Source organism: Dromaius novaehollandiae, chromosome 4, assembly GCF_036370855.1.
Source record: "Dromaius novaehollandiae isolate bDroNov1 chromosome 4, bDroNov1.hap1, whole genome shotgun sequence".
Lineage (NCBI taxonomy): Eukaryota > Metazoa > Chordata > Aves > Casuariiformes > Dromaiidae > Dromaius > Dromaius novaehollandiae.
In genome coordinates this window covers 48,315,946-48,327,458 of record NC_088101.1, presented here as the reverse complement: position 1 = coordinate 48,327,458, position 11,513 = coordinate 48,315,946, and the positions used below count along the sequence as shown (strand labels likewise).

Sequence of the window (11,513 nt, the reverse complement as noted above, 5' to 3'; positions counted from 1 at the left end):
GATGAAATTCAAATTTCATTTCCAAGAAGAGTTTCTCAAAACATTTGACCATGAAAATATGTTCGTAGTATAAATTAAAATACAACAGGGTGCCAACAAAGATCTGTGAGGTCTGTTTAACAGACACCGGGGTTTGAAAAATAGTAGACTTTGTTAATAGCATTTTTAATTAGTCATAGCTGGAATAGCAACTATTATTGTTTAAATAAACTATGTGTATTTATTTTTTTATTTGTTTTTTTTTTTAAATAAACCTCAAGCCTTGGTGCTGTCATTTACAAAATCTTTTTGTTTTCAAATTAAGTGGAACTTGGTCATGAAAAGCTTAGTAATTTTGCATCTGTATATGCCTGTTTGGCATACACTAAAGCGTGTGTTTAACTTCAGGCATATGCTTAGATCTCAACAACTTCAGTAGGACTGAAACCTCTGAACTAGTCAAATGAATCAAAGCCTAGGTTTGTGCTATAGACAAAAGTCATGAGATGGCACATACAGCACTGAGGCATGAAGCCCATCAGCATGGTGGCACACAGGTCCTGGAGACGTAGAACTTCACCTCTTTGCCAAATCCTCCCGTGAGGACGCAGCATTCTGCACAGCTCTTGTAGTGAGGGAAGGCAAGAACTATGCAAGAGTCCACTAGAGAAACGAGTTGGATCTTTCTGCCTCACTCTTTAATGCCTCTTGCACTACACTGTCCTCTGTGTTCTGGAGAAAGTGGTCTCTGTTAGCCATCTTATTCTTTAACTCATCTACTCCAGCTTCCTTTAATTTCAGGATTTTCAGAGAAACATCCATTTATAAAGTCATTTTTGGACTCTCCCAGACAACTAAAGTTCTTCTCCAAATTTATTGGATCACAGCTTCTGAGCTGCACAATTTTGGAGAAAATGAATAGGAAAGTATTAACTTACATGGTCTTAGGCATTAACGTAAGTGACAAAGTGTCAAGATTTGTTGGTAGTTGAAGATGGGCAAAAATTCAGATCTCTAGTTCAATTTCTAAAAGAAATGCAACTGGCAAAGCAAACTGACAGTGAATACCTTTGCCCTCCTCTTCAGGGAAAGGTAACCAAGTCCCCAGTTTTAGAAGTCAACAAACAGCATTCTAGAAATTGCTAAAAGAAAAAGAGCTGTCATAAGATGAGGTTTTCACAGTCATCAGTGAAGATTAGTACAAGGCTACCTATAAAGACCCTAGCATTATGGCATGAAATCATTCTACATTTTCAATATCCATAAGAATTTGCTTTAAGGAGCTTGCTGTCAATAAAGCAGACAATTTTACGTTAAGCGAAGGTATCCTCAAAAATATTACTGTTCAACGCTCATTGCTATAGAACTCTAGTGTACAAAAGCATTTTACACTTTTTAAAGCTGGCTTATATCATTGTTATATATTTATAAGCAGTACAAATACCTCCTCTTGGAGGTGAGCCACCTTTGTAGTGTTAAAGCTTTGAGGAAATATCGGACCTACAGAATGTTAGATATTAGTTACTAATTATTTCCTTCATTTTTTTTCCACCATAGTTATCCTACTTTCATGCTTATTTTAAAACATTCAGAATATATGAACAGGAACTCTAATCTTCCAACAAGCAACCTACAATACTAGATCCTTAAAATTAGCCTGATATTAAAGAGCAATTTTTGTATGTGAGAAGCATTTCTGACAGTGGTATTTAACACAAGAGCTGAAGTCCAAGTCCCAAAGCATAAATGCAAATTACAGTAATACAGAGAATGCATTTTGATTTGCAGACTTTTTCTTCGGATTTAGTACATATTCATGTCTGATTAAAACTCAGACTTAAGTACAGCTACTGTGGTTGAATTTCTAAAGCCTCCTGTGATTTTATAACTCATTACTAATTTAAGCATTTTGACCAAATTTTCACTCTCTAGTAATTCTTTATAGCACATCTTTGAGAGTGAGCTGCATAAGCAGTTCTGTGATTTGCCAGATTCTGATGGATTCAGTAGCTTTGTTTAGAGGGCAGCTGCCAAGACTTGAGTCACTAAGTCAGTCTGTGACATGCCTGCTTGTATAACTTGTATTCACTGCCAGCATCTGAGGGGTTTGTATATCTGTTGTTAGATACATAATTTTACTCACATATCAGAAACTGAAATGAAGTGATAAATTTGTTTAAAATTAGTTTTAAAGCTGTACTCATTAAATCGGATGGAGATCAGTATCTGTTTTTCATCCCGCACCACCCTCGTACCTGGTGGCTGAAGAAAGGAAAAGAACGTGAAGCTGGTAAAAAGCAAAGCTCTTACCACACATCACCCTTTCGATCAAGCGAACGTCTTTAAAATCCACCAGAATACTATACCTTCCTTGCTAGCAGAAGTTCATAGATATCAGAAGAGTCAACTGAACCAGTTCATCACAAGTATCACAGACTGTAGCCTGCTGCACACCAGTAACTTACTGTAGAAGTAACTTACCTGGAGAAGAGAAGACACATTCCCTCTCTCTCTTTCAGCCAAATACACACACAGGAGGATGGGTTGAGGGCTGTTCATTTCAAATTCAGCCACCTTTTCTGATAGTTCATCTGTTGCTTTAAGTTTTTCCCTGATTCACATTATGATCCAATCTGTAATTCCCCTAACCATCTACTTCATCAAATTAAGGCGAGAACAGGGGAGAGGGGAGTAACAAGCATATTGTTTTGCTTTGTAAGCTCAAGTCAGAGGTTACACTGAAATAGCTGGTGTCTCCACATTCAGAGCTCAGTTGCACTTTTCCTGCAGATTTCATATCTCTGGGAGTTGTTTCCCAGCTAAATGGCTCGAGGACAATGAAGACTGATAAATGTTTTGATAAAGGATTGGAAAGACCTTCAGAGTTTGCTTTGCTTCCTCTACTGCCTAGCAAATGTTTAGGTTTTTCAGATCTTCAGCTTTTAGTTTTATAGGCAGTGCTTCAGTTCTGGATTAATAGTTTCTAGCCATCAACTAATATTTTTTCTCCTAAAACAGAGGTTTGTTTAGCGAAACAACTAACTCTTATCAGCTTGATGACTCTGGCATCATCTTTAGGTGGTATAATACAGTTTAATTCCATATCGGATTTTAAAGTTTGTTGGAGCTTGCTTAGTTGTTCCTATTTATCTTTCTCTGGAAAGGAAATGTTTTGTTTTGTTTTTTCTTGTCTCATTTTGTCTTTGAGGATTCCAGTCAGGTTGAAATCCAGAATATTAATTACCTTGTATACCATTACATCAACATGATCTGGAGGAAACAGATTTTTCTGGGTTTCCTCCTCCAAATGATGTGGGTTAGAGTCAGATAATTAAATTGGATAGCTGAGGAGTAGGGCCTCTCTAAGTGCAAACAGTTCCTCCTTTTCTAGTAAAATATTTTTAATTTTGTGTTCTGATAGTGCCAGAATGAATTGATTATTTTTCATATTTGACTTTTCCACACCAAGAACTTGGGTTTCTTCCACTTTGAGATGGGGCATCTGGTGGTCAAGGACTAGAAGGTGAAGTAGAGAGAGCCCTTAAGGAAATAAATCTGTTTTGGCATCACCTGACTGGACACAGAATCTGAAGGCTTCCCCCCATATTTAGAATCAGGCTGGTATTGGCTTAGTTTCAGCTGTTTAATTCTAGAGAAAGGTATCTGTCAGGTGACTATATATAGAAATATTTGAAGAGTAATTTTTCACCCATGGGCTTGAGGCTGGTTAGAGTCCGAAGGATGAAATATCAAAGTTCAAGCTCCTGTAGGAGAAGAATATGAATCCGTTCCAGTTAAGAGTACAAAGGGTAAGGAGACAGAGAATCCACCCAAGCTGTAGAAAAGCCTTGTTAGAAGGATCTTCTCAGGGATAGAGAAGCCTATGATGTTCTTGCACATTACTTACTCTTTTAACACTCTGTACTTGCACCTTACTATGGTGCTTCTGGTGCCATTAATTTGCAGACCACTATAGCATCCCATAACCGGCCTAAATTCTAATCTGTTGACAAGCTGTCAGATGGTGGAAAGCAGGGTATGGCAGATAGGAATTTGCTTACAAAAAAAAAAAAAAAAAAAAAAAAAAAAAAAAAAAAAAGTTCTAGGCTTTTGGTCAGAAGAGAGAGATGGGCAGAATCCCTTTCTGGATCCAGAGTTCTGGGTTTCTCTTGCAATCGGTGAATATCGCTGTGAAGTTCCACTTCCCATGCCAAATCCAGAGGCTTAGAAATTATACACAGAAAAATGGACTGCAGGATTTTATCCCATACCAAGTGATTGATAACAACAGTGGCAATTGCAGAGTAACAGAAAGAACGCATGAACCTGAAACCATTAGACTTTGGCCACTGCCTGAAACAGCAGAGGTCCTGCTTTTATGTGCATGTCCGGATGTCCTGGGAAAGGAAGGGAAATTGTTACTTATGGCAGAAGAAAGCAGTGCTGCTAGCCATTATGAGAATGCTACACTGAAAATCTTCGTTATTTCTGAATTATCCTCTCAAATGGACTCCTCAATGGAGGGAAAGAACACATCCCAAACGATCTGAGAAAAAAAAAGGATCTTTTGTAAGCCAGCTGAGGGGGGTAGTTGCAAGGGGGAGATATCTAACATTTCAAAGGGCTTCCTAGGCAAGAATATGCTGCTGCATCAAGGAATCTCCCGACGTGGCACACTGGAATGCAACAGAATAATCTGAGTGCCTCTATGCTCCCCCAGCACCAGCGCTTCTCAGAAGGCGGCCTGGAGACACAGCTCTGTCTGCCTTCCTATCGCCTCCTCGGCCTGTGCCCCGGCACGAATCGATCAGCAGATCTGGAGTATGCAACAAATGCCTCCTTCGGCTGCCAGGTGCTGATTCTGCAAGCTGCAAAGCTCTTGCAGTTGTTACTGATGTAAGCTTAGAAAGTGGGCTGGGAAGAAGGACTGAAACACTAAGGAGACAATTTATTCATGCAGTTCTCTGCTGCAGCATTTACTGAGATATAATATTTTTTGGCTTTGCAAAAGCAGACAAATTTCAAGAGGGAAGGCAAATTAAATGGGATTACTTTAGTAAGTAAGGCTTCCTCACATAAAAGGATCTAATTCTTAATTAGTAAAATCTTCTCATTCCTCTAATTTCCCTGTAATCTTTCATTTCTCATAAGACACTGCTGGCTGTGCTAGTGTCATTTTCAAAAGCCTTTTAATATTTTTTTAGTCATTGAGGAAAAAAATGAAGTTTCATATTATTAGAACAGATAAATTAGAAGCTTCATATGAAAGCTTTAACTGAACTTGTCAATGATAAACACAATCCTGAATTTTGCTGACAGTCTATTTGAGACTAGGAATATTAGAAGCACTTTTGTTATTTTTCTTGGCAGGTAGGAAGCTCAGGGCAAAAGGTTTTATCTCAAACATAATATACTCTGTTCCCTCATGAAAAGTATTTCCAGCATTACTCACCTGAGCTTATATGATCTATTCTCAGAAATATCACAACATATTTAGGAGAAACTCAGTGACTCAGCATAACTAAATGCTGTGACTAGTCTAATGTGTAGGGATAGCAATTTGATTTTTGGGTAGTGGTTTTAGAAGGTGCAAGGCATCATCATCATTTTGCAGAAGGAGATGTACTTGAAAAAATAAAGTGTGGAGTTCTCTAAACTCACCTACAATTTCTTTTACTGCACAGGCTGGCATGAGCTAAAAATGAACAAATGTATGATGCCTTTCATTTCTTGGATAGAAGAGTAACAAAAGTAAGTTTATTGAAAAGTTATGGCTTTAGAGGTCATAATTAAGTATACATGTTGGGTGAACCTTACGACAGGTTAAAAGAGAAAAGAAAGTGACATCAAGAATATGACTATTATCCATGCTGCCCCTATTCCAGGGGCTCTGGATGTGGAGAAGGCAGCACAGGGGGCAGATGTGTGGCTTCGTGATGTTCGGCGGTAGCATATGCTGGACTTCCCAGCCTGAGAATGCAGTTTTTAGAACATGGTGCATGTTGCCTTGGCAGACAATTTCTCTCTTTCACGAGCCAAAGGTGCAAGTGATTTTATATCACTATCTGTGGTGATATAAATGGCGATTTTCCAGCTACGTTCTCCACTGCCAGCCATTCATCCCAGCTGGTCACACTACCAGCTTTCTCAATGAGCTGTTCCTGTACATAAGCCAGCTGTCAATAAAGTGGTGCAAGTAATCCAACAGATTCTTCAGAACCTTTTGTACCTCTCAGACAAGTGACGTGACTCAAGTTTGGGAAGGTTGAGCCAGTTCATAATGGGAAGCATGGCCGTGGGTTTGTGGAGGGAAGAGTATGACTTGCATGCCCACATCCTGACCATGCAGGGAGATGTTTGCAAGTACAGACTCAGGCTTGCCTGTTCTGCTTTTCTTTCTTACATTTGGCCTGAGAAGGAAAGCCTACTGGATTAACTCTTAACAATATTTAATTTCCAAACCACAACGGGTACTTGCCAATGTAGAGCTGCTTTAATTTTTCAGGAAGTAAACTGTACATTTTTAATTTTGGCTCTCTTTTGACTTTTCTCTGCCTTTCAGCTATCCATTGTTTTTGCTTGTTATAAACAGCTTTATTTCATCTCTCTGTGCTTATATGATTAGAACCATGGGATTCAATGCATCTTTGGTTTACAGACAATTTGTGAGTTCTGATATTTTATGAAAACATTTCTGAATAAATACGAGTGTCCTCCTTCTCACTAGAACCTTGCAACAGCCAGGGCTTTAAGAGACTATGAAATGTCCATTAAGCAAACATATCTCAAAGAGATGGAGAAAAACCCTGTAAGCAAGACATCTTGTGAAATTCCTACTTTCTGTGAAATATTCATGTAAAAATTCTCAGTAGACATTGCACAATGTCAAATAAGTAACCCTAATCTAAGCAAAAAACAAAGCAAAACAAAAAACTGCCACAGAAAAATTACATCATTCATTATAAGTAAAATGTGGCTTTCCGTTGCAAGAAGGTTTGCAGGAATCACGTTGTGGGGTGGTTAGGAACCAGAAAAAACTCTGACAAAATGCAAAGTGAAGCAGCAGCTGATAGGCAGAGACAAATTGCCATCTTTTTGTTTTGCTTCCCAACAAACTCTACAAGCTTCCCAGAAAAAGGCAGAACAAGAATGTGAAATTCAATTAGTGTTTACAGGGACTTTTTAATCCAGGTAACCCTAACCTCATTCCTCCTCCTCCTGTTCTTTGCTAGATCACACCCAAGTTCTTCTCTTATCCAGCAGTTTGATGGAGCCTTTTACTCCATCCTTCAATCTACCAAATCGCTGACCTTAATCTCATGCGTCTTTCTCAAACTGGCCATACTGAAGAGGAGTAACCCATGGAAGGAAACGGTACCCAGCAGCTACTGGCTAGGACTGGCAAAGGGATTTATAAAGCAAACTAGAGAACAGAGTGAATAATAAAGGTCTAAAGCAAAACTGAAATCACAATAAACAAAAAGATGCAGTAGAAGCTCTAACTACATTATGTTTTCTGGTTTTGACCTCTACTTGGCTCCTGTTTTGACACAGCCCCTGAACATTTATGTGACTAATATCAAGGCAGAAACAAAAGCCTCTCTTAAAACACTCACCAGGAACTCCTCTCTCTGAGATACACTTTCTGCTGAGTGTGGGTTGAAGGAGGTGAGTTTCTTAGAAAAAGCAGCCTTTTCTGGGAACTGTGATGAAACTTGTAATGATGAGTGTACAGTCCTGTGGCAAATTCCCCAAAAGCTAGCGTTTTGGGCTAGTTTTTAGAGAACTCGCCACAGCTTCCAAAAGACCATGAATATTCTAACTTTAAACCAACATTGTTATATCTCGACATTGTTATATCTGATCTTGACATAAGGCTGTGTTGTAAACTATCTTACCTCCTTTCAACATTGAGACCTGAATGACACTTTTCACCGAACTTCATAGGCATAAAATGCTAATATGTCATCACTAAAACATTTGGAAAACATGCATGAATTTTGTCAGCTTTTAGTCTGGAACAATATTTATAAAACTATGAAAATGTTAAAAATGTAAGTTTTAAAACTTTTCCTTTCAACATATCTTCTGACTTGATTTTTATAAGTGAAAAACTCCAACTTAAACATTTTGTTTCCCTTGAGACAAAAATGTCAGCTTCTGTTTATGGTCTGATTGACATCATTTCTAACCACTAATGAAATGAAATATGCATTACCTACCCAGGATGCTTGTACACTTTCCTCCAGAGTCCGCTGTATGATTTCCAGAATGCGGATTACTTCATTACTTTTCTTTACACACTCTATAACCCTGTAGGGGATCCAGACAGAAATTTAAGCAAAATTTAAAAAAATCTAGAAACCCCAGTCTTGTAATCACATTCTGTACTGCTACCTTATACACTTCGCAGCCTCAGAGTAATGAAGCATATACTTTATTTTGTATGCTTCACTGTGCAATAAAGCATGGCTGTAAAACACTGCTGGGGACCTGCACCAGGGAGATATTAAAGACGAAATCCTAGCTTCAAAGAAGCCTGTGGAGCTTTGCCATTTACTTGCATGGAGCTAGTATTTTGTATGGCAAAATTCATGTGGTTGCTTGGTGGCACTGAAACAGACCTCTGGGGAGCTCTTTAACCACTGGACTTGTCCACTGCTGTGCTTTGCATCTAGCAAACCTTTAATCAGTGGAAGAAAGCACATAATGAACACCTTCTCTGCAAAACAGTGAGAAATAAAATAACCTACAAGATATCACACTTACCACCCCCCCCCTCACCCTCAGCTACCACCCAGAAGACTTTAAAAGTGTTGCAATTTCCCATCCTAAGAACTTTGATCTGCAGCTTGCATTTTAAAGGAAGAGTTCCTGCGATGTGCAAAAAACTTTGCGTATGTCACTGAAACTTTATTTGCGTTCTTTCTGGCAGCTGTTTGTATGAAGCTAAAATGAAACTAATTGCTTTGCCCTCAGTGTTTAGTACAAACAACAATGGTGAGGAATTAATTTAAGTGCAGAACAAGTAATAAAGGAAGAATACTTGCATGTTAAATTTAATTCTGTAAAATGGTCAGGAAAAATGAGTGAGCTGCAGGAACAATGCAACTGGAAACTGAGACGGCTAGATAAACAATAAACTCTATATTTTTGCGTAACATATAATACCACTTTGAATTTGCAAGAATCGGCTGTGAAATACAACACGAAAAATATGTAGTTGATACAAAAAACCCAATAGCAGGGTACTTGGCTAAGCTGTATTACTAAGAAAAATCTTTATGAAAAATATAGCTAAAGAGAGATTAAAGAGCATGTGTAAAATACACAAACATAAACATAAATAAAGTCTCCTCAGAAAGCAGTGAAAGTATCATTGGTTGAACTGTAAACAAAAGTTGAAAGTTGCATATTAATCACGGAAAATAGCACATGCAGGGATAAACATCGAAGTTATTTGCTCTGTATTGAAGTAGAAGGTAAAGTTCTGGAGATTAAATTGTTTTGATTTATCTCAGCAGAGCTGATTTGTTTCACATGCATGGTGTTTGTATGGGGTTTTTAATGAATCTAGAGAATCTCCCATTTAATTTATTACAATGCCTAAAGTTTTTGCATGCACTTCTTGTAGTTGATATAATGGAAACAGAAGTGAAGAACGTTTTTAAGCAGCTCTGTGAAGAAACATGCTGTTAAAAGCATAAGGATGGACACATTCAACCACAGGAGCTGACTGTTAAGAACAGAAGTATTGTTAAGAAGTTACGTAATTCTGCCTCAGATGCTGGTGTATTAGTGGTAATGTCCTTAAAAATAATTTTAAAAAATAGCAATTAGAAGTTATGAATTCATATACACATAAACAAAAATCATTCATCTTCTCAACAGCTCGTGTTATGCCTAAATATGAGGACACCTCAATCCTATTGCCCAGACGCTCATATGGCCTTTCACTATCTCCCATACATAGCACACACCACACCTGCAATCAGCAGGCTTTTATTTTGTTCTTTTATTAAGAAAGAGTCCAGGAGGAAAATTACTTCCTGCATTTGTGGCCACAAGTCACAATAGCCCTGAACTACGTTCATAATGACATTCCTTATCTGTCTTGATCTTGGCTTCCTTTCGTTCGCTAGGTTTTTTTGGGAGCACTTTGTGTAATAATTACTCTTGTATAACAACAACAACAACAACAAGATTAAAATAAATTAAAATAAATTAAAATAATTAAATAATAACAATAAATTACCTCCCATATACAAAATGGGTTGAGACACAGGAGATTTAATTTACACTACTAGAATCAAATTCAATAAACTAAGCAAGCTATTGATATCAGGCGCTGCAAATCAGGGCAGAGGCTGAACCCCAGAACCGGGTATAGTAAGGCAGATGACATCAGTGGGGCTGTTCAGGAGTAGGTTTGATGTTTATTTGTTGGCTTTTTTTTCTTTTTTAACAGATAAACAGGCATCCCAAGTATTATGTAAGCCCAAGGCGTGGGACAGAACGGTCTTTTCTGTTCCTTCCGCTGACCAGGGAGGGGGAAAAAAAAAGAAAAAGAGAGAGAGTTAGGTGTCTGCAATGCACACTGAAGTTTTGTGAAGTATTCTTTTGGCACACAGAGAATTTTCATTTAGCCTTTTTGGATCTGTTTTCTCCATTAAACTAAAAGCAATGCAGAGTGAAAGTACTTCCCTCTCTGCTTTATGTAAACGCAGTGAACATAACAGAGTACACGGGAAGCGTCACGCTTCCATATCCTGCCTTTGATAGTGGTCACTAGCACATTTATCAGAAAAATTCGGGAGAGGGTAACAAGACTCCCTATCACCATGGAAAGCTTCCCTTTATTCCCACCATCTGAAATTCATTTGCACCTAGAAGATTTCTATCCAAAATAACTGTAACAGATATGAATAACCTCACTGTCCCTACAAAGAGGAGGACTGTTCTTTAGTCATTTTGCTTTGGTGTTAGATAAGTGTTCTTGAGCTCAGGGTATCTTACCAAATATCTCTCTTATTTCTCCCTCACAGGACGAGATTCCTTCTCTTGCCCAACTCTACTGCCTAACGATAGAAGACCGTCCTCTTCCCCGGCTAAGCACACACGCGCCTCTAGCTCACAACTGCTGATGACAGCAAACAGAAATAGGAAAATACCACAAACTTTATACAGTTTTACTGTATAAGGTAAAAATGCCACAGACTTTATACAGTTTCTTTCTTCTCTACAACTCCCTGCAAGGTCTATCAATAAGGTCCAAATTAGGCAATGTGATTGGCCATCATTAAAATTCAGAACAAATTATTACACTACTTTTCTACAGAAATGTATTAACAATATGAAGTAGTTTCCCTGATATTCTCTATCTTATCAGTAATTATCTAAAGGCCTCTATTGAAACTAGTGCTGCTTCTCAGCAAGGGACAATATTGCCAAAATCCTTCTGACCTTCCTCAAAACACCTTTAATTTCTAAGGCCTGATATGAAATTAATCAGTCAAATACATTTTTTCTCACAG

At 38.1% G+C, this 11,513-nt stretch overlaps 1 long non-coding RNA gene across 1 annotated transcript; it reads left to right on the top strand.

The window, feature by feature from the left end:
* The first annotated feature begins 2,108 nt into the window (after positions 1-2,108).
* LOC135328237 (uncharacterized) lies at positions 2,109-11,148 on the top strand. The gene is made up of 3 exons (XR_010389032.1): positions 2,109-4,831; positions 5,664-5,730; positions 11,025-11,148. It is a non-coding gene; the product is annotated as an uncharacterized LOC135328237 (long non-coding RNA).
* Positions 11,149-11,513: the final 365 nt, after the last annotated feature.